Here is a 27522-nt window from a genome sequence, read left to right on the forward strand (position 1 = left end):
TAGCCTTGATCTCTCAGCCTCCCTAGTGCTAGAATTCCACCACATCCAACTCAAGTCAAAAGGTTTAATCTTAGCGAAGCCACTATAAATAAGAGGCATTGCTCTTATTTTGAAAGAAAGTGGTTCAAGTGTCTGCAGCCCAGGTTTTCACATTCACTAAGTCCACACTATCAGTCTCCTGAAAGCTACTTATTTACAGATGGTAAGAGCCACTTGGCTAAGCCCACATCCTCTCACTGGTAAGGACTGGTCAATAATGTACTCTGCCCAGCTCTTCTGACCATGTCTCACAGGACAAGTCAGGAGCAAGCTATCCATGTATATATTCATGCGTGACCTACCTCAAGACTTCCTAAAACCACTGGGATGGGGAACAGAGTTATTGGGTTACTCTGAATCACCCTTTGCCCTACCTCAGCTTACCTGCCCCCTTCGACTCCAAACACAGGTGTGAAGTGGCTGCTCCAAACCCTGCCTGGTCTTTGCACCTTAACCAGTGTTGGCTAGTATCATGTCAGTTTGACACAAGCTAGAGGCGTTTGGGAAGAGGAAATCTCAACTGAGAAAATGCCCTACCAGACTGATTGATGTGAGAGGGCCTAGCTCACTCTTGGTGGTGCCAACTCTGGGTAGATGGTCCTGAGTTGTATAAGAAAGCAAACTCAACAAGCCATGACAAGAAAGCCAGTAAGCAGTGTTCTGCTCAGTCCCTGTCCTGTCTTCCCTCCGAGAAGGACTTATGAGCTGAAAGGTGAAATAAACCCTTTCCTTTCCAAGTTCATTTGGTCATGGTGTCTTATCACAGCAATAAAAACCCTAAGACACCAGGCATTCCACCAAACCAACTGTACACAGTAAGTCAGAGACCCCTACGTCCTAAGCACAAACCTCAACTCTTCAATGATGCCTTTGCCCAACACAGCCTACTAAAGTGAGTCAGAAGCAGAGCCAAACACTAAGATAAAAATGCATGGTGTATGTTGGGCTCCTTAAGGAATAGACATCTCACCCAAGGAGGCGAGTGCACATCAGGAGAAAGAGCAGTGTGGCCCTCAGCACTTCTGAGAGTGGGGTAGTGACCAGGAGGGCAGGACCACAGCACCTTATGTTAGTTCTCACCCAGGAGGCCAGCTGAGGAAAACACAGGCATACGTAGGATAACGAGTTCCCCTCCAAATGGGCTCCATCCTACCTCTTGTAGGCACACTGACAACCCGCCCTGGGTGCCCTCTGGACCATGAGGCTTCATGTTTCCTCTCCATAGCTGTAGCCAGCCCAGCTTGAGCCTGATTTATGTATCTCCACATCAGGCCTCACTCAGCCTTGGGGCTTCCCAGGCTGGCGCAGAGGTCAGCTAAGCCAGGATCTACCCCTTTTCACAATGGGAGTGGGGAGAAAGTCACAGACTAATGTACTGCCAGAACAGGGGACCCAGAACCTCAAATACAGATGCAGGAAAGTGAATGTATCTGCCTGGTACTTGAAGTATCAGGGTCATGAGTTTCCAATGCTGAAGACAAAAAAAAAATCTGAGAGCAAGATGTCAACAGGGATGGTTCCTCCTGGGTCCTCTGGTTAAAGGTAGACTGAGGCACAGTGAAAGGTCTAAGGGTGTGTTTGCACAAACAGTGGTAGTCGTCAAGTGTTTGAACTTCTGTGGAGGGGCACAGTTGGAGCCACCTGATCTCATGGGTGACTTGAAATTTGCTATGTCTGCAAACACAGTAAACGCCTGCAATAACAAAAAAGAAAATTCAAGATGTTTATAGCCAATCAGAAGCCATCAATAAACTCTGGGACTCTCCAATCAATAAACTCATACAACCTGGGACTCTCTAGAAAGAAGGGCAAAGAGAGGCTAAAGAATCTTAATCACTCTAACATTTCATTTCCTTTACTTAGGTACTGCTCGGTGACATGCAGATTCAATATCAAAGTTAGAGAGGGAAAAAGCACTTTGGAAGCCACATGTCTTAGCTAGGGTTACTATTTCTCTGATGAAACACCATGATCAGAAGACACTGAGAGGAAAGGGTTTGTTTCGCTCACATGTCCATATAACTGTTCATCATCAAAGCAGCAATGGCAGCAACTCAAGTCGGGCCATGGAGGGGCATTACTTACTAGCTTGCTCATAATGACTTGCTCAGCCTGTTTTCCTATGGAACTCAGGACTGCCAGCCCAAAGATGTCGCCATGTACAATAGGCTGGGCCTCCTCCATCAATCACCAATTGAGAAAATGCCCTACCTGCTTTCCTACCTGGAGGAATTTTCCCAAGTGAGGATCCTGCTCTGAGAGCTAGCCTGTGTCAAAGTGACATAAAATTAGCCCCACACTGCATCTGTAGTCTTTCTGTGGCCACAGGATGAGAGTTTTAAGAGAAAAAACCATGTAGTAATATGGTCATGATTTACTAAGAGAGAGGAGGGCCACCTGCCACTAAAGGTCAGGGTGCATCAAGAAGTAGCAGCATGTAGACAGAGACTACAGAGTTCAGGGACAAATGAGGCTCACTGTAGCCTGAGGCTTTACTGTGTCCCATCCGGGCCATCAGCAGGGACAGTTGTTTACTGATAAGGACACAGCAGTACCTCACAAGTGGCCAGGCAGCACTCCGTGAGTGAAGAAGTACAGGGAACCTTTACACATTTGAAAAAGGCATGGAATAAGGAAAGGAGCAGGACTCTATCAATATTTTATATCTATGGCTTCTACATACTCAGATTCAGCCAACTTGAATTGCACTGTTCTGAATAAGCAGGCATTTTCCTTGTCAATCCATAAACCATACGGTGAAGTGTCTATTTGCATTGGACTAGCTGTGCAAACTCAGGGATGGCTGAGCACATGGAAGGATGTGTGTGGGATTTAGTCAAATATTGTATCATCTTCTGACAGAGACTTGAGCATGCATGGATAATAGTTCCTGCAGGGATCCTGGAGCCCTTCTGGATCCCATTCAATCACTGGTAACCTTGAGAACTTATTACCTTATGTTTCTGGAAGTCAGAAATCCATGTGCTCCCAGGGCCAAGACTCACATCCTGTCCTTGTCCGCATGATAAGGTTAGCTTCCTATTATTTAGTACCAATTGCTGCGTGATGATGCTCTCGTACACTGCAAACCTTTTTCATTCATTTAATAAAACACTGATTGGCCAGTAGCTAGGCAGGAAGTATAGTTGGGGCCACCAGACTAAGAGAATTCTGGGAAGAGGAAAGGCAGAGTCAGTCACCAGACAGACACAGAGGAAACAAGATGAGAATGCTTCAGGGAGAAGAGGTACCAAGCTACGTGGCTAAACATAGACAAGAATTAGGGGTTAATTTAAGTTGTAAGAGCTAGGTAATAATAAGCCTGAGATAATAGGCTAAACAGTTTAAAATTAATATAAACCCCTGTGTTTCTTTAGGACTGAATGGCTACTAGACAGGGTGGGAAAGAAACTTCCATGTATAACCAGTGGTCTTTGTGTATTCTTCTACTGCCTGGAGAGCCTATTGGAATTGCTAGGCTGGGATGGAAGCCATAAACCCGTGAGCAGAAACACATGCCCTCCCAGGATCCCTGCCAGAAGGCCCAACTTCCTGTGTCCTGGTTGGTGGAAGGCATACTGTCACCCTGGGAACAGAGCATAAATGTTTTGCAAAAGGAGTTCCTTAGATGGCAAAGTCCTTTGGAGAGTCCAATCCATTTGGCAAGGACCTGTGGAAACAATACTGTAGACTAATGGTAGGAAACTCATGGGCTTCAGGCCTCCATAGCTTCTACTATGCTTATTCTTATGGTAACTCTTAGTTTTGCTTTATTGGCTGTGATTGTGCCTGAGTTTACTGGAAACAAAAGCCCCTACAGAAAAATTAAATTTCTCTGATCTGCTACAGAAATGGTTTCTGGTTGCACCTGCCTGCCTTTGCAACTATCCTGAGCAAGCATAAAAACCTCACTAAGGTTAATGATTATTGCTTATTCAATTCCAAAAGGAGATAAATATAATTCAAAGAACTCAATAACTTGGAAAAGAGTTTCTTAAAAGATGACGTTTAAAACTTATAGGAACATATAATGAAACAATACAGGACACAAAAAGTCAGATATTATTCTGGTGCCAGGACATGAACACTTGGATGTTTCCAATATATCAATAAAGGAATCTGAAACCCCCAGTTCCCTTAAGGAAAGCACATGCAGAAATTTTCAGGACGAATAGAAATTTAGTCCCAACAGTTAAAAAGTTAGGTATCAATCATTCCTATTTTGAGAACTTATAAAGAATAGGATTACAACTGTGATCCTCATAATAAAGGTGACTTAGATTATTTAGAACTGGTATATACCAGAAAATGATACCCTAAGGCATCACAATACACTCAACAGATTTCATATTGTTAAGATCCAATCACAAGGCTTAAATCTCTTACTCTGTAATCGCATGTTTGCTGCAGGATAGGGCACAGTATGAATGAGATGCACCTAGCTAGATACAAACATTTGGCTTGCATTGTCATGATATGGGGTAAAGGTCAATGACGTCAAGGGAGTGGGAAAGAAGAGGAACTTAATTGAATAAATGTCAGTGATTCTTTAATGATTAAAGAGAAAGGATGTGAAACTGCTTGTGCTTGAATGTATTAGAACTTATATAAAGACGGCCTGAGGTAGTAGGGGCAGTTTGAAAGAGAAGCGGTGGATAGACTATTCTTCGCCGACTTCATACATCCGTCCTGCGGCACAAGAACTCCGCCGGAGCTGGACTCCGGCACCTGGTACCTCATAGAGGCTGCTGAGCTGGGGGTGCACAGTTCACGGGTCATTTTGTAACTCTGGTGGCAATCTTCATTGAGACTTTGCACTCACTCTTAAGAACGCTCAGTCAGCTGAGGTTCCAAGCTTGATTGTTGTTGCTTTTTCCTGGGCTTTGCCTTTGGCCCCTGAAGGAAAATGTCTTCTGTTGTCCCTGTCAGGAAGCGCTTCCCATCCTCAGAGGCCGTTATCTGCAAACTCTCGTTCACATGGGTGGAGAGCAAGTAGAAGAAAATCAGTTCCGGGGCTGGAGAGATGGCTCTGGTTAAGAGCACTGACTACACTTACAGAGGACCAAGGCTTAGTACCCAGCACCCACAGGGTGGAAACTCCAGTTCCAGGGGGTCCGAGGCCGTCTTCTGACCATATCAGGTTTCTGCACACATGTGGTACACAGGCAAACACTCAAACAAACTTCCATTTAAAAAAATAAAAAGCTAATAAATCTATTTTCAGAGTCCCTTGTTCTAGTTGCTGGATAGAGACTTTTAAGCACTTCCATAAATTTTAAGCAAAATAGAAGAATTTCCAAAGGGGAAATGAATAGCTCATTTTCCCATGTATTGTAAGTAAAACATTCACACTGAAACTGCAGCACTAGAAGGGGGAAAAGTTCAGCTTGAACTAAGTGGATTTCTTTGGCCAGTTTTGCTTGAGGTTCTTGGATAAGAAGCAAGGCCACTGACTCACAGATGATGGCATTTTAGAGAAAGGGTAGAGAGGGACTTTTTAAGAAATATTTTTAGTCAGGATGAAGCATTAAAAATTAGACATTGTTTTGATTTAATAACAGGGTGGAAAGAATGCTAGCATAAAATTCTAATTTATGTAACATGTAACTCACTTCCCTGAAGAACACCTCATCAGACTGAGCTTGTTAGGTTTCTGCACCTGCTTTGCTGGTCTTACAGTAACATTATTCTCATATGAGTTAAGATTATGAAAATGTATTCAACTAAATTGAATTTTAATAGCTGCCATTTCTATAAAAAGATACTGACTCTTGCAACTTTTTCTTTTCTAAACTCAGTGAAGACAAAAAATGTATTCTGATTTCTCTCGTCACTTTCTCTTGACAAGTGGGTTATTTATCATTCTCAAATGTTTGAGGATTGTTTAAAGATACCTTGCTGGTATTGGTTCCTTTGGTTCCACGTTGCTCTAAGAATATAGCTTTCATCACTTTGATCATTTTTAATGTGTTGGGGATTGTCCAATGGGTCAGAATTTGGTTACCTTGGTTTGTCTTGTGCAAGCATTTGAAGCCAATGTACACGCACACACAGCTGGAGGGTGGGCTATCTTACCCTGCCAGCTACATCAGACTGTTCATACTGCCAGTCAAGCCCTCTGTGCCTTTGCTGGCTTATTTGTTGGGTCACTTATTAGGAGAAGGACTCTGGCATGTCAGAGTATACCTACCTCTGGATTCATCCATGTCACTCCCTACCCAATCACAGTAGCTCTGTGGAAGAACAGCTGCACAGGCAGTTCCTCTTCCTGGTGGGCCAGCCCTCGCATCATGTGCGTGTATATCTGCACCACATACGCACAGGAGACGATGTCGATCCCCTGGAGTTACACATGGTTGTGAGTTGCCTTGCGGGTGCAGAGAATCAAGCCCAGGTCCTCTGGAAGAGCAGCAAGCACCCTTAATTTCTGAGCCACGTCTCCAGTCCCTTGTAATAGATTCCTGAAGCTAGCTATGATCTTATGCTAGTTCTGTAAATCTAGACTTTTCTCGCATTGTTGGGTCAATTGGCTCATAGGTCAACACTAATCTAGCATACCATTAACAGGTTGACTCCAAACTTCTCTCTTCTAACTGCTTGGTTGGTGAATTCTGGGAAGCGATGATTTTATCTCTGGTCTTGATCCCATCTAGGCAATCACAAAGTCACATCACACATTGGAATGGATGCGGTCCTCTAGATGTGATCTGTCCACTCCTGACAGTGATGGGAATGAGTGAAGACCACCTTCCTGTCAAAGAGTCCTGACATCCCTACTGAGCCTGATTTTCCCCACCTTTCATTTATTTAAGTAGTTGAAAAAATAGAGGGCATGCAGAGATGGGGAGAAATGACAACAACCTAATTACCAAAATGTTTATTTACTTTATAAATCCCATTGTCAGTTTTTGGTAATGTTATAGCACTTAGAAAAATATTTTAATCTTCAATATTTGATAGGAATTTCACTCGGCTTTGTTTTCTACTTTTTTTTTTCAGGGGTTGTGCACACAGCATAGCACACAAGTGGGGATTAGAAGACAACTTGAAGGCCTTGGTTCTCTCCTTCCTTCCTGTGGATTTTGATGATCAAACTCAGGTCATCCAATTCAGCATCAGGTGCCCCAACCACTGAGCCATCCCTCAGACCCATCCACTCAACTTTTTATAGTTCAGGAACTGAAGGGGTGATGTGGGATTCCCCTCTGTATGTTGTGAATACCATTGGTTAATAAAGAAGCTGTTTTGGGCCTGTGATAGGGCAAAAGAATAGAACTAGATGGGGGAAAACTAAACTGAATGCTGGGAGAAAGGAGGCAAAGTCAGGGAGAAGCCATGGAGTCGGAGACAGACGTGCTGAAACTTTGCTGGTAGGCCACAGCCTTCTGATGACACACAGCTTAATAGAGATGGATTAAATTAAGATGTAAGAGTTAGTAAATAAGAAGCTAGAGCTAATGGACCAAGCAGTGATTTAAATAATATAGTTTCTGTGTGATTATTTTGGGAGTCTGTGCAGCCAGGAAACCAACAAGTGCTCCTTACAACAAAGGGGCACTAGCCCACTGGAGCATGTGGCTCTGGATGACCTTGTGGTTCTCCCCATTCCCTCTGCCTTGCTAAAAACCATTAGATTACATTCCTAAAGCTAGATGCCGAGGTCTATTCCCTTATTTGGCCACTTCCTCCTCCTGAGGCTAACCACCAAAGTCCAGCAATCAACTCCCCCCCACTTTGGCTCACCTAATTAGCATGATCAATTAAAATTAAAACCCTCACCCTAACATGGCATTTCCCCCTTTACCTATATAAACCACCATTTGTCTATGTGCCTGTCTATCTCCCCTCTATGCAGAGGCAGTTCCTTGTCCTTCCAAAACAAATACCCCTGCCCCTTTTCTCTTGTCCCCTTCTCCCTGTCTGCTATCTCCCTTCCCATCACATCCTAGCCCATTCTAACACAGAAATGTCCTCCTTCTCCTCTTAAAAAGTACACCTTCAAGGTCATTTGTTACCATTTTCTGAGTCAGAAAGCAGTCTTTTTAACTTTTCTCCCCCACTTAAAAAAGGATCTCTCTGTGAAAACAGGTGTGTGGATGTGGTTTGTGCCATATCCAGGGTCAGGGAGAAAGCTCCACTGTTCAGGGCTCTGCCTCACAAACAGCTCTGTATTTTGATGTGTTCATTTTATCACTTAATAAATCTTTAGTGACTAGCTGCTATATGCCAGCCATTAGCTGTGGTCTGCTTCTGTGACACTTCATTCTCCCGTCTTCATCTTCATAACAATATGATACAGGTGCCCTCTCCTATTTAAATCGTTTCTTGTGAGGCTCGGAGGGAAGTTTATGAGACTCGAAAAGCAAATGAAACACACAAAGTCCAAGAAGTAGAAGAAAGTTAGAAGATTTACAAGGCCGTCTCAAGGTTAGGTATGCAGTAACAACTGCTGCCTGAAATTCATACCGGGCATCCGGGTACCATGCCCAGCATGGTTTAGCCCCTTTACCTGACTACAGGCATCAAAGGAATAAAGAAAGGACAGATATGTGGTCACAGAACAAAAAAGCTAGAATCAGGTGAGCTGTACTTGCTCTCAGGGAACACCCTAACTACCCACAGCAGCCAGGAACCTCAGCACTTTAAGTACAGCTTGGAGGGAGTCTCACCTGGAGGAGGAAGCTGAAGTTGCTAGTTTTCCCATACTCTGGTCAGTTGCTCCTAAATACTTGTGTTTCCAAGCAGCATCAACACGGACATGCACACACAGACCACAGGAAGGCTTTGCCAACCCTGGAGCCCTTTGTCAAGTCTGAGTCCTACCTAGGGAAGGTTTGGCCATTCCCATGGTTCTCAGAGGCCAAGACCCTGTCAACAATGCACATCTCCTTGGGACGCTCAGGCTTTCTTTGCTCCCCACATCCAGCAATTTTGTGAGTCATCACCCATGCTGGTGTGGGCTTTTCAGGATATAGCTGTCTTTAAGTCCCCAGCCTTTTTGTAAGTAAACAGCCCCATTTATTTTATCCCCCCAAAATGTCACCGGTTCCCTAAACCAGACTAAGTAGACTCATTCCTTTGGTCTGTCAGTGGTGCCCTATCTGGAGTGAATAAACATTTGCTCTTATCTTCCCAGTAAAAGTCACACAACAACAAAACCATTCTAGGATCCCACGCCTCTCATCTACACTACTCAAGGAGAGTCATTCATCAGTAAAGAACTTGCTTTCTGGATCCTAACCCCAGATCTTGTTCCTCAAGACATGTATTATCTCAAGTTATAGATCATACAATGTATTTTTATAAATACGTGGGCCATCCTCCCATGCAAAGTTTAGCTTTGGAATTGTCATCTCCGGGGCTAATGGAAGTGCCACTACTGTCAACATATTATCAAATATCTTTTAGTCACCTGCAGTGGTTCTATGAGAGATCCAAGAATCTTAACAAATTGGAGAAATAAATTATTCATAGAGTTATTAGTTAGAACAAGAAGGGAATAAAAACTGAAGCACCAGGGTTTTGCTCATGCAAAATCAAAGCTACACAACATGTTCAATGTTTCCTCTGGCTCACGTTAGGAAGCCATCTGTTCCATATACCATTCCAGAAGCTTCCAGGACCTGACTGGTAATTTATCAATCTAGACTACCTCTACCTTTTCTTTTCCTAAGAGGAGAAGTCACGCTGAGCCTCTGGAGTCTACGAACTCTCAGAAACCCTGGGGTATAACTCACTCAGAGTTCGGAGTTTGTATGCCTGGTTAAATGCTCTGTAGAACTCCTCCTATCTCCCATGAGTCTACCTCCGTTGGTGGTATTCTGCATGCACTCATGAACAAAGATCCTCTTTGGTAGGCGATAGACTGAGAATACTGTTTTCCTTCCTCCTTCTACTAATTAACATCCTGCTCCTCTAGGAAGACCTTAATCCTTTAGCTCCCTCCCCCACCATAGTCCCCTCAAAAGCCTATATCCCTGCCTCAGCCTTATCCCATTTAAACAGCATGCACAAATGCACATGTCTGTGCATGCATGCACCAATCACTCACATATGATTTCCTAAGTTCAATCCCAACAGTCTTCCCGTATAGACTTCTGTCTTCTCTTGATGCTTTATCTTTCTGTATGATTTACAAGCTTTTGAACATTTTTCTTCTTTGTAAGTTATCATCTCTTTCAAGAGTCTACAATCAGATCTTAGAATTTTAGGATCTTTTGTTTAAAAGAAACAGCAAAATTCAGCAACCAGGGAAGAACAGCATAAAAACAAGAGATAAGTTGGAGTGATTCCAATAAAATAATTAGACAAGCTTGTGGGCAATGATGAGATCAGATTCAAATTTTCAAAAATAAGAATTTCAAAAGTAGGAAGTCAGGGCTGGAGCAACAGCTGCTTATTAAGGGCACAGGCTGTTCTTCCAAAGGACCTGAGTTCAATTCCCAACACCCACAGAGCAGCTCACAACCATCTGGTACTCCCATTCCAGGGAATCTGATATCCTCTTCTGGCCCCTGTGGGCACCAGGCATGCATATGGTACATAGACATATATGAAGACACAACACTCTCTCACATAAAATCCTAACAGTACATTTTTAAAAGCAGGAAGCTACTCCCACTATCACCAGGATGTAATGGGGGATATTTGGGGATAAAAATCAAAGAATCGTGTGGTTCCCCAAACTTGTGCCAGAAGCACATGTGTAGCATACTCCACACATGTCCCGGGTCCCACAAGGAGACAACGCACAGAGAAAAGCTTATTTGGACCTCCCTGACATTGTGAAGAGATCTGTGTTACTGTTCTTTAACTTAAAAACCTAAAGGAAGGTGTGGTCCCTTCCCTCATAGGCTCACATGTTTCAATACTTGGTTCCCAGTTGATGGGACTGTTTGAGAAGGACTGGGAAGTGTGGTCTTGGAGGAGGTGTGCCACTGGGGGTGGCCTTTTCTGCCTTCAACTTGTGGATCATCTGATATAAGCTCTCAGCTGTTTCTCCAGCACCATGCCTGCCTGCCTGCCTAGACTCATTCTCTGAAACTATAAGCTCTACTAAACTATATTTTATAAGTTGTCTTAGCAATGGTGTTTCTTCAGAGCGATAGGAAAGTAACTACAACAGAAGACCAGCAGGGAAAACAGAAACTCTGGAGTTAGGCATGTCCCATAGTCTATATGTTATAAACCAAAAGGATTATGATTACTTTTAAAACAGCTTCTTAGCTCTCTGCGTGCTTGCCTCAGGTGAAACCCTATCTAATGGATCAGGGTGCTGCTGTGGAAGCCTCCCTCCCTAGAGGACTCAGGATGGAAGCTTTGCTGCCACATAAAGAACCCTGTTGGGAGGATGCATGTTCCCCATTCAATCTGTCTAAATATGCAGGGATTATACATGCAACCATATTGCACATTGCTATCACAAGTTGTGCTTCCCACACTCAAGTTTACATACTGCTCTCAAAAGTTGTGCTTTGCACACTCAGAGTCTCACACTGCTATCACAAGTTGTGCTTTGGACACTCAAGGTTTCAAGCTGCTTTCACAAGTTTTTCTTGGCACACTCAAGATTGCATCCTACTCTTACAAGTTTTGCATTGCACACTCAAGATTGCACACAGTTCTCACAAGTTGTTGTTTGCTTATCAGCTGGATTCTTGTTGAGGTGTTGGTGGTTTTGCTGGTTGAGTTTTTAGGTTTTATAAACAGGGTTTCTCTGTGTAGTCCTAGCTGTCCTGAAACTCACTCTGTAGACCAGGCTGGCCTCAAATTCAAGATCCTCCTGCCTCTGCTAGCTGTTTGAATTGGGAATAGCCATGTGAATAAGGCCAAACTCTGAGTACTGAGAGTGAGGCACAGGATCCCTTTGCACACTTGTTGTGTGCTCTTGCCTGCTGGATGTGCTATAGTAGTAATGCATCCTTATGTAGAAGTAGAACTTCTGCTTTGTCCAAATACTTTGGAATGTCTGGTTATTTTCTCAGGAACTTAGTCCATGATGTGGGATTCCCCTCTGTATACTGTGAATACCACTGGTGAATAAAGAAGCTGCCTCAGCCTATTGATAGGGCAGAACTTAGGTAGACAGGGAAAACTAAACTGAATGTTGATAAAAGGAAGGCAGAGTAGAGAGAAACCATGGAGTCTCTACCAGAGACAGATGCACTGAAACTTTGCTGCTAGGCCATGAGCTTGTGGTGATACACAGAACAATAGAGATAGATTAAGTTGATATGTAAGAGCTAGACAATAAGAAGCTAGAACTAATAGGTCAAACAGTGTTTTAATTAATAAAGTTTCTGTGTGGTTATTTTGGGAGTCTGGGCTGCTGGGAAACCAACAAGTGGCCTTCCTATTACAAGACCCATTTCTAATTATGTGACGCAGGCATCCAAGGAACCAAAGAATTGCTCTGAATCCTTCTTAGAATGGGAGATTTGGGGGGCCAGACAACAAATGGAGCCTTTGGGTAGGACCAGATCCTAAGGATCTTCCATGACATCTTGTATACAAAAATTTCGGTCCCACCCAGTCCCATAGCCATTCAGTCCCAGATAAACACACAGAGGCTTATAGTAATTATAAACTGTAGGTCTATTGCTCAGGCTTATTACTAGCAAGCTCTTACAACTTAAATTTAACTATAATTTTTATCTATGTTTAGCCATGTGGCTTGGTACCTTTTCTCAGTGAGGCATTCTCATCTTGTTCCCTCTATATCTGACCTGGGACTGCATTTCTGCCTTTCCTCTTCCCAGAATTCTCCTAGTTGTTGTCCCACCTACACTTCATGTCTGACTACTGTTCAATCAGCATTTTATTAAACCAATGCAAGTGACAAATCTTTACAGTGTACAAGAGCATTATCCCACAGTATCATCTTCCAGAAGTCATATCCTAAGACCTAAATATACCATTAAAGGAAGTGGATTTGAGAGCCAGTCATTGAAGGAAGTTCTATAAGGGAAAAGTAGTGAACCAAAGCTAGCATCGCAACCCCGAAGGAACTCCAGAATTTAGCACCACCATCAAGGACTTGGAAAATGGAGGAACTGTTGTTCACACTACATCTCCCTTTAACTCTTCTCTCTGGCCTGTGCAGAGGACAGATGGAACCAGAGAGTGGCAATCGACTACCAAAACCTTAATCTAGTAGAGACTCCAACTGCAGCTGCTGCACTGCTGTGAGATCAAATTGCACACTATGTGACAATGTATTGCTGTGATTGGTGCAATAAAAAGCTGAGTGGCCAATAGCTAGGCAGGAGGCATAGGCAGTACTTCTGGGCAGAGACAGAGAGAAAGGAAGAGATGAATCTAGGCACGTGTCAGACACTGACGAGACATGGAGGGAATCAGACATACAGAATCAAAGAAAGAAAAAGCTATGAGGCAAAACATAGATTAATATAAATGGGTTAATTTAGGTTATAAGAGCTAGTGGGTCAAGCCTAATCTAAGGCTTTTCATAATCTTTCATAATTAATAAGTCTCCATGGCATTATTTGGGAGCTTGCTGGAGGCACAGAGAAGTTATGTTGTACCAGATGGGTGTCCTTACTTGATCAGATAAAAGCTCATTTCCTGGTACATGATATGGAGCTATTGATCTAGCAAATGCCTTTTTCTCATTTACCTAACCATAAGAACCACCAGAAGCAATTTCCTGGCAAGGCCACCAGTATTCAATTACAGTTTTATCTCAAAGGTATATTGACTCTCCAGCCCTGTGTCATAACTTGAAGACTGATTGTTGGGATTGTTGGGATTGGTTTGGAAGATGTAAACTCCCAGCTGTAGTGATATTTTGGTGTTTTCTTTTTAACAAATAAACTTTACTGAAGATCAGAGTGCAGAGCAAACCACTAGAGGCCAGGGAGTGGTGGCATACACCTTCAATCCCAGGATTTGGGAGACAGAGGCAGAGTGATCTCTGTTAGTTCAAGGTCACTCTGGCTTAAGTGAGACTGAATCTGTCTGAAAGAGAAACACAAACATGATCCCAGAACTTGGGAATCCCACGCCTTTAATCTCAGCACTATGGAGATAGAGACAGGAGTGATATGCCTGGGCTGAGAGAGTAATATAAGGCAGGCAGAGACAAGAGCTTGGGCAGTCTGAAGTCTGGTGGAGACAGATGCAATCTGAAGATGCAGTCTGAGGACAGGATCATCTTTTTGGTCTGAGCATTGGTAGAGGTAAAGGAACTCTCAAGTGGCTGACCGATCGGCTTCTCTGATCTTCAGCATTAACCCCAATATCTGTCTCTGTGTTTTTATTATTTATACCAATTAGAATTTGTGCTATACCCAGTAACTGAAGCAGGAAGAGAGAGACGCTTCACCTCAGCCCTGTCAAAACCCTACTGATGGAAGAAAGGAGCAGAAGTAGTGAGCTTTTTGAAGCTCATCCTTGACCCTTCTGAGCAAGTATGAGCAAGTCAAGAATCTATGAAAAGAAGAATCTCCAATTTCAAACAGTAGAATAAAGACGCTATTCTACCTTCACTATTGATTGTCATCCATGGGCAATAAATTCCAGCAGAGTGTTTTGAGGAATGTGATAAAGATAAATGTCTCAAATGGAGGGAAAAAAAGGCCTATCAAGAGCTAAGTCAACTTTCTAATCCAAGCACAATCACTTGTCCCACGAGACATAAAGGTGAAGTCATGGGAACAAAAAGACGGTGTGTTCTGGGCTCAGTGCTGTGTACCTGCAGTTTCAGCCCTCCAGACACAGAGGCAGGAATTTAAATCCAGCCTGAGGAGCACATTTTAGATGTAGTATGGGAGGACAGTGTTCCATAGGCACGAAGTAGAAAACACACCAAGAAAAGAAAAATGCATGGCAGTCAACATATGGTGAAGGTGGTAAAAACCCAGAGGAAGTGGCACGTGGGTTGGCAGAGGGGTGGAGGAATGCTGCCCAACACAGATGTAATGATGAGCCCTAGGTAAATGCCATTCCTACTAAATAAGACAAAACCGTGCCTGGAGGAGATCTAGGCACATAACTTACAGACAACGGACAACATGGCTCTTCTTAAACTAAACGTCAATGCTCACAGTAATGTGAGCACACGTGGTGTTATGATGTGGAGGCCATGCACCGAGGAAGGTCACTGGAGACAAGAACAGTCAACCAGATGTGAAAACAAAGAGCAGGAACTCCAGAGGACTAGAGAGAAATCTGCAACTCCAGCAGTAAGTGAACGCCCACAGTTGGCAGGGGGTCCACTGGGGTCAAAACAGCAGGCTTGGAAAGCAATTCAGGCAGCCGTTAGCAGTCAGGGGCATGCAAATTAATGCCAGGGGCAGCACTTCACGCCTATAAGCCTAGTGCCAGTCAGCAGGCTGGGCTGAGCTGGCAGGGATATGGGGATGTAGGACTGTGTGTATTGGTAACAGGCAAGACTTGTCCAGCAGCTTGGCCTAACTCAGTCATGGTGAGCCCAGGCAATTCTGATGCCATGGCTGGGGATATTTGCACAGCATCTGTGATGACAAAGGAAAATACTCGTGGTGCTCTTGGTACAATGGGGAACTCTAGGTTCTAGTGACCTGTGTCCATCACTAGGAGAGGGGTTAGGGGATGTGGTGGTTTGTATGAAAATGGTCCCCATAGGCTCATAGGGAATGGCACTACTTACTAGGAAGTGTGGCCTTGTTGGAGGAAGTGTGTCACTGGCGGTGGACTTTGAGGTTTCAGGTGGTCATGCCAGGTCCAGTGTCTCTCTCTTCTTGCTGCCTGCAGATCCAGATGTGGAACTCTCAGCTCCTTCCCCAGCACCATGTCTACCACCAGGCTTCCTGCCATAATGGTAATGGACAAAACCTCCGAACTGTAAGTCAGCTCCAACTAAATGTTTTCTTTTATAAGAGTTGCCATGGCTGTAGCATCTTACCACAGCAGCAGAACACTAAGACAGGTGGCATACTTCTCTCCAGGGGAATCCGAGGTAGTGGCTGGGAAGAGTCACAGGTTAGATTTTACATTTAACACAGACAAATCTTAGACACACCACTTAATGAAAGAAAGGCATGATTTGTTTTGCTTTGCTTTTAAAACAAGGACTTGTGTACCCAGGCTAACCTGCTCTAGCTTCCTCCTGCTGCTGTGATGGGGTACCCTGGCAGCAGCAGCCCCAAGCTGACCTGGTCTAGCTGTAGCCCCAAGCTGACGTGGTCTAGCTGTAGCCCCAAGCTGACCTGGTCTAGCTGCAGCCACAAGCTGACCTGGTATAGCTTACTCCTGTTCCTGTGGTGGGGTACCCAGGCTAACCTGGTCTAGCTTCCTCCTGCTGCTATGATGAGGGACCCTGACAACACAGTTTTGAGGGAGTTTATTTCACTGACAAACCCATGGTACATCTCATCACTGCAGAAAAGCCAAGGCAGGCATTAGGAGAAGCTGGTCACATCCACAGTACAGAGCAGGTAGCAGATGAACACATGGGTTGCTGACACTCACTCACCTCCTCTTTCTTACAGTCCAGGACCCACATCCAGGGAGAAGGAGGGCTCACTTTTAAACTGTATCTTCTCACATAAACCACCCAAAATCGAGACAACCCCATAGACACATCCACGGGTAAACGTGATCTAGACAACCCTTGGTTGAGACTCCTCAAAGGTGACTATAGATTGCTACCAGTTGACAAAACTAGAACAAGAAAACAAAAGCAGGGCTGCCAAGGAGGATGGTGACTGCCTTGCTCCTTTCGCATCCCCTTCCTGAGTGTTGGGATTACGGACATGCATCACTACATCTGGTCTACGCAGCTTAGGGATCCGACCCCGGCTTCTTGCATGCCAGGCAAGCACCATGGCAACTGAGCTCCATCCTCAGCCCATAAAGCAAGACTCAAGAAACAACTTCATGCCTGGTTTGTAAGGATGAGAAGTTTTACATGAAGTCGTGGTTGGAAAATGGAAGTGGGTAGGTGCAGCGATACCAAGCAGGGCCAAGGTCCTCACTACTACGGACCACCTGGGCACGGCTATGAGGTTCAGCAAATTCCTTGGGCTGAAGGGGAGCAGAGAGGTTGTGTGCATGAGAAGCCTATCCATATATCCTGCTCAAAAATAGCGCTCAGAAAGTTTGGTGCCGCTGCCATTAGGAAGGGAATTCAAAAATAAAACAACACAGGTCCTCGCATTAAGCAGCACTGAGAATCTGCCCAGAGTCAAAAAGCATAGCTGTCTCAATCCCTGAATTTGATTCCACATGGGACTGAGAGAAAAGGAGACAGGAGAAGAGAGATGGATAAGGAAGGGAGGGAAGGAAGAAGGGAGGGAAAAAGGGTGGAAGAGAGGGTGCGAGGGAGGGAGGGAGGGAGAGAGGGGAAGAAGGGCAGGGGAAGGAGGATTAAAGAGGCAAGAGAAGAGGAATAAAGGGGAAGGAGAAAAAGAGGAGAGAGGAAATGAAGACATGGGGGGAAGACGTAGAGAGGGGATGGATGCAGAAAGCTGGAATGAGCCAGCTGTGCTGAATACCGCGCCTGAGGGCTTTGTACAAGAGGAATAACACTAACTAGGATTGCTGCTGTCTAGAAGAGGCACGGTGGGCCACCCCCTGGGCTGCAGGCCATGGGGTTTGTCTCACAACAGAAGTGAGACCTTTGGAGACTTCCGACCCCTCCTTTCTCAGCCTGTGCAGCCGTGGACGCCAGGGCTTCACATAGTCCAGGTGAGAGCTGTCCATGGAGCTGCACTCCAGCCCACACAGTGTCCTGTTACCGCTAACTGAAGTTGGTAACACGGCAAAGCCCTCTGTATCCATCTGGTGAGAGCTAACAGGCGCCAAGTGAGCATGCGGTCACAGCAGATGGGGCTCAGCCACCAGTTGCTTACTACGCAAGGTCAGTGTCATCTGCCACAGAGAGGGCTCCACGAGCTGACAAGGAACCCACAGTAATAAGAGCAGGTGTGGTTCCTGTGCCTCCCTACTCCTCCCTAGCTTGGTTTTTGCTTGCTTTCTCAGGACCTAGATTAGAGACCACACCACACACACACACACACACACACACACACACACACACACACACACGCACACACACACAGTAACAAGCAAGGTGCTTTGCTCTGTGATTTCAAAACTGTTTCCAGGGAGACTAGAAATGAAGTTAGGACAGTGGGCTATTGCCTACATGGTGTCTTGGGTCATTGCTCCCATCCGGGCAGTCTTCCAACGTAATTCTTTCTCATCTCTTTGGCCACTTCCTGATTTCCACATATTTGGTCCTGGAGTGTTAAGAGCTGTGTAAGAATTAATATTGACTGGCAACCTGATGGGATCTAGAATAACCTGTAAAACAAGCCTTTGCCCATGCCTTTGAAGGAGTTTTATTGGGCTAACTGAGGTGGAACACCTATCCTGGAGGAAGGTGGCACCATTCCCAAGGTCTTGAGTCCCTGACTGAATAAAAAGGAGAGCCAGCATTCACCTACCTCTGTGTCCCGACTGTGGCTGCCGGGTGAACAGCTGCTGTCCTCCTGCCTCCATGACTTCCCACCATGACAAACTGTATCCCACCTCAAAATACAAGCAAAAATGAACCCTTCCTTAAGTTGCTTTTGTTGGGTATTTTATCACAGCAATGGGAAAAAAAAGCTAATACAGGTTGTTAGTCTTCCCTTTCTTCCCATCCTGCACCAGACTGGCTACTTTCCAACTCCCTGCTTGGGCATTTCCACCTAGAATCTACCCATTTAAGCATTCCCAGTTGAAGCGTTCTGGACCACCAGGTGCCCATCCCTGCAAAATCTGGAGAGTTCTCCTCGGTACCCAGATGCCTAGACATGCTTCTTTAGTAACATCCACCATCATTTCTTACATGCTGAGCTGATGTCTTTTCTCAGCTACTGAGTTTGGAAAACCACTCTCCACTGTGTGTTTGCTATGTCCTTAGTCCTACACCCAACATCCGAGAGAACACTTTCCTACTGAATCCCCAGAACTCTCATAAGCAGATTTCACTGTCAGGTTCAGTTTGTAGAGGAAGACTCTGAGGCTCACGGCCAACATCTCATAGTCAATAATATTCCTTAAAAAATAATGCGTGCCCCAGGCAGGCTGGCTGTGGGCAGGCAGGCAGGAGACAAAGACATGGATATGTAAAATGAGATTAAAATATTTATTCGGAGTTATGGAGGAAAGGGGGAGGGGGCAAAGAAAGAAAGGGAGAGGGAGAGAAAGAAAGAGAGAAACAGAGAAAAGGAGAGAGAGAAAAGACAAACCACGTGTGTACACGCCAAGAGAGGAAACAGAAAGAGAGGTCAGAAGTCGCTGGGAGTGGGCGTGGCTTGCCCCTTAAAGGGACTAGAGACCAAAAGGAATAACAGTCAATAAAGGCTGTGCCTCTCCATGGGAGAAACCCAATTCTCCAGTCAGATATTTATTGAGTATCTCTCAATAAATATATGTTTTATATTTATTATATATGTATATATAATATGCTATATGTATGCTCTCATTCTGTGGACCGTAAATACCTTCTCACCCTGGCTCAGAGTTCATGGTACTGGCTTCCATTGCCATCTCAGTAAGCAGGTCTGCACCAGGCATTTGTAGCTCTCCGAATGGTTGCCTGAAGGGTAGTTCCCATATAGGTAGAGCTTGGGGACCATTTGCTTTAGACGGTAATGTCTCTTTAAAACTCATGTCCCAGACTGGAGAGATAGCTCAGTGATTAAGAGCCCTAGGGGCTCCTCCAGAGGTCCTAGGTTTGGTTCCTAGCACCTACACGGCAGCTAGCAACCCTCTATCACTCTACTCTTGTACCATCCATACTACTATGTGTACTATGGTACTACGTCTGTAGTGCGGAGCCTGCACTACAGGCCCATTTGTGAGCTGGGCAAGGGTCTGGAGATTTAAACACACTAAAACACACAGACAGAGACACGGGTCAACCTTAAAACAAGATGCCCCTTTATTGTGTACCAGAGCCGCTTATATATGGTTCCTTAACTGACAGCCATGCCCAGCCAAACCCACCAGAAACCACTCCCCTGCCATCAGGAACTCCTGAGGGTCTCATGATCAGAGCAGCTAATAATGAGGGGGATGGGACTTATGTCCACTTGGAACCTCTAAGTGTGAGCTTGGAGAGAAAGTCTTTGTAGATGTAGCTATGTTAAGGATCTCAAGGCAAGACATCCTTGTTTCAGAGTGAGCCCTCTCTTCTTATAAGAGGGGAGGGTGACAGGAGACATAGAGGAGACGGTGTGCAAAGAAGAGACAGAAATGGGATGAAGCTGCCTCAGGCTGGAGCCACCTGGGAAGGGCACAAATTGAAAGACCTGGATAAATCCAGACACCCCTCCCCTCCCCCCCCAAGCAGGAAGAAATAGAGCCAAAAATCTAAACAGGGAGAGAAGAATCAGAAATCTAGAATTAGCCAGTTCAGGGTTTCAGGAACTAGCTGAACATAAAGTTAGATTGTAATCTTGAGAACAATCTTGAGAAACAGGGAGTTTCCCCCTTATGATTCTCATTGGTATTTAAGGGATACTACATACTACGTTTCAGGAATTAGCTGATTATAATCTTGAGAGTAACCTTGAGAAACAGGAAGTTGCCCCCTTGTGATCATCACTGGTATTTTCGGAATTTTCTGTGACACCCTCCCTGCCCCGTTCAGATTACTGGGCCGCGGTTTCTTCCCTTAAAAACCCCTTCTCCCAGCTACTCTTGGTCAAACTCCTCCCCTGCATGGGTTCTGAGTCTCGGCCCCAGTGCACTGGTTCCCGTCTTCCCGTCGATTTAACCTCGTGTGACTGCAGCAAGGACGGTCTCTCGTGAGTTACTGGGGGGGGGGGTGTTATCCCGAGACTTGAGTGAGAGTCTCCCCATATGGGGGTCTTTCAAAATGATCTTCCTTAGCCAGCTAGGATGGGGCATAGCCCGCAGACCTCTCAAATGCACACTTCTGTTTTCCATAGTATCCCCCTTCTCTGTTCATCTTTCTCCCTTTTGCTCTTTCTCTCTCTGTTGATCTCTCTCCCCCTCTTGCTCAATCCCCTGTCTCTCCTCTCTCTCTCTCTCTCTCTCTCTCTCTCTCTCTCTCTCTCTCTCTCTCACACACACACACACACACACAGAGAGAGAGAGAGAGAGAGAGAGAGAGAGAGAGAGAGAGAGAGAGAGAGAACAGGTTACAGAATGGGTTTTGCTGTTTAAAACCACAGAATTTCTGGTAATTTGTTTCCTCGGATACTAATGCAGCTGGATTAAGCCTCCTGGATACCACAACCTGACATGAACTCTCACAGACACACACCCTAACCTGAGGCAAGTTTCTATAACAAAAGGATAACTCAGGCTAAGGAAAGCATATATATGGCTGATTAATCCACCCTCCCATCTGGGGGAGCATTGTCCTCCAAGTGTAACACGGCCATGGCCACATTTTAATAAGAGAAGCTGTGTATACTGACTTGAGAGTCTTAAAAGGTCAGGATCTCATAGAAGGAAAGAGTGGGCAGTGTCGCCTGAGATCTCACCCACTCTATCTCTTCTGTCCCCCTCTCAGAAGTGTGGAATCCTGTACCAGCTTCATGTGGCCTCAGGAGTTGACAGAGTAAGTAGAGGTTCCCTGAAGGAGAGACTCATCCATGCGGTTCTCATGAGGCCAACATCCATGCTGGAATGGAATGTTTTCATCGATGCAACTGTTTGGGAAGGCCATGCACACTTTTGTAAGTAACTCCTCATCCACACTTGTAAGAAAAAACGGTGAGCTCATTGGCTCATCAAGGTGGACTTGGACTTCCATCGGTCACTCGTGTCATAACTCGGGTGCACAGATCCCCCAAGAAAAAGTCGCATAGCAAGAGCCCAGTGCTAAAGTCCATCCCCTAACTAACCTCCTATGCCAGGGCCGACCGAAAAGCTAAAGGGAGAGGAAAGCCAGGCAGGGCAGAAACCATCCCTCTGCAGCCGTCCTCGAGATCGCCAGCTGGAGGAACTGGCTGCCAAGAGTCAGTGTCCAGCAGGCCCAGGAGCGCTTGCCCTGTAACTGGCCAGATCAAGGGCCACTCAACACATCGGACACTGATACCACAGAGGCTTCCAGCAGCTCAGCTTGGGGGAAGCTCGAGGGAGCAGCATTAGGAGTGGCAGGGTGTGGGCACTTTAGGTTTCATGAAGTGCTATGGGAGCACAAAGGAAGGGCAGAGGCATTGTTCTTTAATGGTTCTAACAAAGCAAACAAGGTTCGCCCCAGGACAGGATGCCCTGCAAATTAAAGACAAACTGCATGGGGAGCAGTGATTTAGTTTAAAAACCCTTCGTAAGTTCTGTAAGGGAAAACAAAACATATGAATCAAAGTCAGAGCCACACTGGGTGGCTGAAGCCATTAATACCATTTGGTGGGAGGCTAAGGCAGGAGGACTGTCATGAGTTGCAAGTCAACCTGAGCTAGAGAGTGAAACCTGTCTCAGAAACACTGGGGGCGAGGTGTCCTACTTCCTATTTCCTCTCTGGTGCTGTGGTGAAACACCCTGACCTAGGGCATCCTGGGGAGGGAAGGGTTTGCTCTTCTGACTTTGGCTTTAAAGTTACAGTCCATCCTTGAGAGAAATCAGGCAGGAATTCAAGGTGGAACCCATAGAGGAACACTACTGCCCGTCTCTCTCGCTCACTGGTTTGCCCTTCACTATGGCCAAGGACCACCTGCCTACAGCCAGCGCTGCCCACTGCGGCCTAGGCCCTCCTGTATCAATTAATCAACACAAGTTTAAACTGTTGGAATCTTTTTAAAGAATGTACCTGATGGGGCTGGAGAGATGGTTCAGTGGTAAAGAGCACAGGATGCTCTTCTAGAGACCCAGGTTCAATTCCCAGCATCCACAGGGCAACTCACAACCATCTGGAATGAGATCTGATGTCCTCTTCTGGTCTACAGGCATACACACAAACAGAACACTGTATACATAATAAATAAATACATTTTTAAAATGTACTTGATGGGGAACCCAGGTGTGTTCCTACAGCCCTGCAATCCCAGCACATGGAAGCAAAAGTCAAAAGTATCAGCCGTGGTCTGTAGAAACGGCTCGGAAGTGGAAGGCACTCAATGGCTGCTCCTCCAGAAGACCCAGGCTCAATTCCGAGCACCCACATAATGACTCAAACCAGTGTATAGCTCCAGTATCAGGGAATACAAGGCTCTTTTCTGGCATCCATGCATACATGGTACACAGACATGTGTTTATATAAAACATCCATATGCATAAAAATAAATGAACTTCACAGTGTGTAATCTTTTCTAAAAAGTAAAAGATCAAGCCAGGCTGTGGTGGCCCACACCTTTAATCCCAACACAAGGGAGATAGAGGCAGGGAGATATCTGAGTTCAAGGCCAGCCTGGTCTACAGAATGAGTTCCAGGACAGAAAGGACTACAGAGAAACCACGTCTCAAAAAAAAAAGATATCAAGTGTTCAAGGTCAGGTTAAATGCATAGTGAGTTTACAACAGAGCAAGTTAAATATTATGGAGAAAATAGTGAGTTTATGAAGATACGCCATATTGAGAAGCAATCGCTTTCCTTAGCTACTGAAGGCAAAGGATGACTGAACAGTCACCTCGGACTCAGCCCCCACCAATCTGCTCACTAGCTGCTCTAACCTTATCTTCCATTCAACAGAGAGTACGTTACGGTCACAGGATGCCCCTGGGACCTGAAAACCTCCAGAGAAAGGTCTGAATAATCTCTGTCCTTCAAGAAACTTCGAATAGTGCCCTTGGCTGTCTGTGACCCTAAACTCTGCACCACACACAGTCCTGTCCAAACAACAGTACTAGAAACCTGTGAGCAGCCTACATCCTCCATCTGCACTCAACTGTGTGTGCACCTGCTTGGTTTCTGTCCAAACACATCCTGAAATACAGTCCTACCTCCCTCCTTCCAGAACCACAGAAAATGGGCCATGTGGCCCAGCCTGCTTTGGGGTATCATCTGAGTGAACTGTTAGGGGAGCTCCCTATTTATGGTCTTATGTCTATGCAAAAGTTGATGCACATAAGATTAAAGTCAGAGGGATCTTGAGAAGGAAGCAAAAGCTTACATAAGCCAAGCCTGTCAGTCAAAACTGAACCACCTGTGCCGTGCCCTTGGCAGCCAAACTCCTTATCTGACACCCATAAAAGAAAGCCCCAAGCAATAATCATAAAACACATTTCTTCCTGATCTGTAGTAGCACTTCGCTTGGAACTAAGCAGTCCTGCGGCTTCGCAATCTTGAATCATCCTTGGAAACATCCAGCCCAGAACCCGGCCACTGACCAGCAGCAACAATCACCCATCCATAAGCAGAGCCCTGGGTCATTGTTCTGTACACGGTCCAGTTCTCACTTCTTGAGACCATTGTCGTTTCTATTTTAAAAATGGAGAGTGGACTCCTTCCTCCAAAACATGGTTGAACACATGCAGAAAATAAGCAAACCAAGAAATGAACACTAGGAAAGCAATAAAGAAAATAATAAGTAAATATACAGGGGGTAAAAGCAAGCCACACTCTTATTGCAGAACCTCTGCGCTTGCCCTGCCCCCTCCCCTGCAACTGTTGCCAGGGAGCGAAAGAAACCGGAATTTAGACACATTTTCCCCTCACTAAATTGTTCAAACCAAACTCTCCTCGTTTTCTGAGAAAATGCTATGTCTCAGACTGGATGCTCTCCGGGAGGGCATTTCATCAACTGCGGACCTGCTCTGTCTTGAGTCTGCAGCGTGTGGGTGGTGATGGGAGGACAGTTAACATCCTTGGTGACGCAGCTGCGTGTCTGCGAGAAGCAGACAGCAAAGCAGCAATCGGACTGCTCCTGGTCATCGGGGGTGTTTTAAGGCAGACTCTGAGGAGAGACTGAGGTCAGGAACTGCATGTATGTGAGAGCGTCTGTGACTGCTAAGAAGGTGCCTGGGTCACTCAGGAACACGCTCCCGCTGGCTCTCACGCTCGCTTATCTGTTCATAAAGCAGCCAAGGGCAGGAAGCTAGGACTTCCTTTCTTCCCTCCGGAGTCATCAGCCTGAAAGCTTGTTCTGGCCACCACCACAGACAGGAGCCTCCCCGTGCCCACTAGAACAGAAAACCCTTTGTTATAGGAATTAACCCCCAACCCCAGAGCCTTGAGTTCTGGAGCTACTTTGTGGAATGCTGTGGTGTTGCCATGGTTACCAGGCTTGCCGTCCACGGTGGGTCCCTAAACCTTGACACAAAACCTTCAGGAAAACAAAGTAAAATTCGAATTGAAGTGCAGGCTACTAAACTAGTTTTCATGACCAGCTGTTGGTGTCGAATGTGCAACGATGATTTGGCAGAGGAAAGACAGGAGAGGGGACAGGGGAGAAGGCCCCCTAGGTCAAGTGCTTGCAGGGTAACCATGAGGGCTGCAGTGTGGACCCCAGCACCCAGGTAAATACCAGTCAGGTGCGGTGGCCGCCTATAAATCCAACAGAAGGTAGAGACTGGATGCCTGCCGCAAACTGGACAGCTGGACTAGACAAATCCGTGAGCTCTGGGTTCAAATGAGAAAATCAGACTCAGTAGACAAGATGGAGGACAAACAAGGAAAACACCCAACGTTAGCCTCCAGCCTTCACATGTGCATCCCATGTACACACTGATACAGGCACCTCTAAACGCATGTGTACCCAGACATAACCAAGTAACCACATGCACATGCATACACACACATACATACACATACACACATACACACAGATACACATATACACATGCGTACATATGTACACACATATACATACATACACAGTACACACTTACACACATACATACATACACACATACACATATTCACACATACACACATACATACACACATATATATACACACATTCACACACATACATATACACACACATACACGCATATACCTACATACACACATGCATACATATATACACACATATATACATAAACGCAAACAAGGTATGTGAAAACAGGACTTTGTGAAGACATCTGTAATTGCTCACCGTCTGAGTTTTCCATCGAGCAGCACAACCCATCGCGTGCTCCCCGGGTTGAGATCTTGTATGAACAGGCTTGCTTTTCTGTTTGTAGTCACACAGTTTCTGCTGGGCTCATTCTCCGTCACTGAAGAGTAATCTGCCCTGGTTCCAGTACTCGTGAGTGTGTGTCTGTGGGATAGGCACCTTTACACGGACATCAGCATCATATCCACTTCATGTCTCTCCCAGGAAACCACATGAAAAGAACATCAGTAAAATAAAAATGCTGGGGAGACGGTTCAGTGTATAAAGGGCTGGCTGTGCAGGCTCCAGGACCTGAGTTCAAATCCTTAGACCCTACCCCCAGTCAAGTGCAGTAACAGACATCTGTAACAGTGCTCCTAAGGCGAGACGGCAGGCAGAAGCAGAGGACTCCAGAAACTGCTGGAGCCACCAGCCTGGGGGCGCAGAATGGTGGACGGCAAAAACAGACATATGTGCAGGCAAAAAACTCACACAAATAAAAAGAAAAAGAAAAAGTGAGCCTCCCTTTCCACCAAAGCTGACGGTGGGGACCAACTTTCAAGGTTTTCCCCCTGCTCCACACCACACACAAAACAAAATGCTTTAATTACTGATCCAATTAGGTAAGAATTAGTAGTGACCAATCAAAAACTGTAGTTGATTTTGAATAGCCTTACATTCCTTCTGAGATCAGAACTACTTAAGAAGCGCAGTTCTGCTGTGTGGAGCCGTGCAATGGGGCTGTGTTCATCTGTCAGCTGGACTGGGTTCGGAGCCATCTAGGGGCTGTGAGGGCGCCTCCTGAGAGGTTTAACTGAAGAGGAAAGAGCGTGAATTTCAGAGAACTGGGGTCTGGGACTGAACAGACATGGGAAGAGAAGGCAAGTGCCAGCATAAAACACAGCTCTCATGTCAGAGGAGATAAGAGAGAGCTTGCTCTGGAAACAAACAGGAGTGGCCATGACCCAGGAGCACAGATTCAGGTGGCCTCAAATTCCATATTTCAATGTAGCAACCATTTGAACAGAACAAAAAAAAGTCATAAATCAAGGCACAGATAGCAGTTTCTTCCTTCCATGGGCTCCGTAATGGTCACAAAGATGTTGGGTCAGTACAGAGAAAGGTGCATCCAGGTGTTTCACCTCTGGACTTGCAGCACCGCAAGCTTCCCACCTCATGGCTGATCTAATCAGAAACCTCAGGGGAGGTTTCGGTCCTTCTCTGGAACTTACTTTCACAATTTTGCACCCTTGCTGTCACAGCTGTGGCTGCAGCCACCAGCAAAGCTCCTTCTACGTGGTCCTTCCAATGCATGAGCAAAATAAACCCGTCCTTCCTAGAGTGGCTTGTGTCATTCAGTTGTCGCAGCAGAGAGAAGAGGAACTAATACAAGCTCTAAAGGGAACCAGTGGTCTTATGAGAAGACTAACATCCATTAAGAAGCCCCAAAGGAGCGTGTGGGGCAGGTAACAGAAGGAGTCCT

The 27522-nt window shown here is 45.5% G+C and overlaps 1 protein-coding gene and 1 long non-coding RNA gene across 2 annotated transcripts in view; one reads left to right on the top strand and one right to left on the bottom strand.

Moving 5' to 3' along the window:
* Positions 1-27522, bottom strand: part of LOC125392825 (beta-1,3-galactosyltransferase 5) — a 580132-nt gene that overhangs the window by 70758 nt on the left and 481852 nt on the right. The gene's annotated exons all lie outside the window — the stretch shown is intronic.
* Positions 20632-23006, top strand: LOC146895748 (uncharacterized). The gene is made up of 2 exons (XR_015735570.1): positions 20632-20840; positions 21575-23006. It is a non-coding gene; the product is annotated as an uncharacterized LOC146895748 (long non-coding RNA).

The sequence above is a fragment of the Myodes glareolus genome, chromosome 2 (assembly GCF_982192425.1).
Source record: "Myodes glareolus chromosome 2, mMyoGla1.1, whole genome shotgun sequence".
Taxonomy (NCBI): domain Eukaryota; kingdom Metazoa; phylum Chordata; class Mammalia; order Rodentia; family Cricetidae; genus Myodes; species Myodes glareolus.